This window comes from Ornithodoros turicata, unplaced genomic scaffold (genome assembly GCF_037126465.1).
Source record: "Ornithodoros turicata isolate Travis unplaced genomic scaffold, ASM3712646v1 Chromosome29, whole genome shotgun sequence".
NCBI classification, from domain to species: domain Eukaryota; kingdom Metazoa; phylum Arthropoda; class Arachnida; order Ixodida; family Argasidae; genus Ornithodoros; species Ornithodoros turicata.
The window spans coordinates 1,022,050-1,022,630 of record NW_026999353.1 but is presented as its reverse complement, the minus strand read 5'-3'; positions in this window follow the sequence as shown (position 1 = coordinate 1,022,630).

Here is a 581-nt window from a genome sequence, read left to right as displayed (position 1 = left end):
CCCGGGGGAGGCGGCGCCCTCCCTAGTTCATGTTCCGGGGATGCAAGGCCCCCCCACAGTGCGGCGCCTATGGCGTACTTAATATAAGCGATGGCACGAGCGAGAAGATCCACGATGTCTGCAGCGATGTAGTTGAATTCTGCGTTGGCCAAGCTCACAAATTTGCTCATCAGTCCCAGGGGTCCGTCCGGAACCGTTATACAGACGTTCTTGTAACGGGCGTAGATGCGACGCACCATCTCCTGCAGCGGACCCGGAGAGACCTCTCCTATACTGCCAAAGCCTACCATGTCTATCACATAGCGAAAAGCACTGATGACGAGCTCGTTGCGGAGACTTTCGCTGTTGATACATTCCTTCACCACTTCGTCCCAAGAAGCGTGGGTGCGGGAACAATTCTGTAACGAGTGGTGCTGAACATCTTCACGTATTGATGACGCGAGCGCAGTATGCGCTGCCGTTATACAAATAAACGCTCGCAAAGAACGAGAGCGAAGCCGAAATGGAGAAGCCACCCGTTGCCGCTAGGAGCGCGCGCAGTGGAAGGAGAGAGCCGAAGCCAAAACCACCTGTGGGAGTGC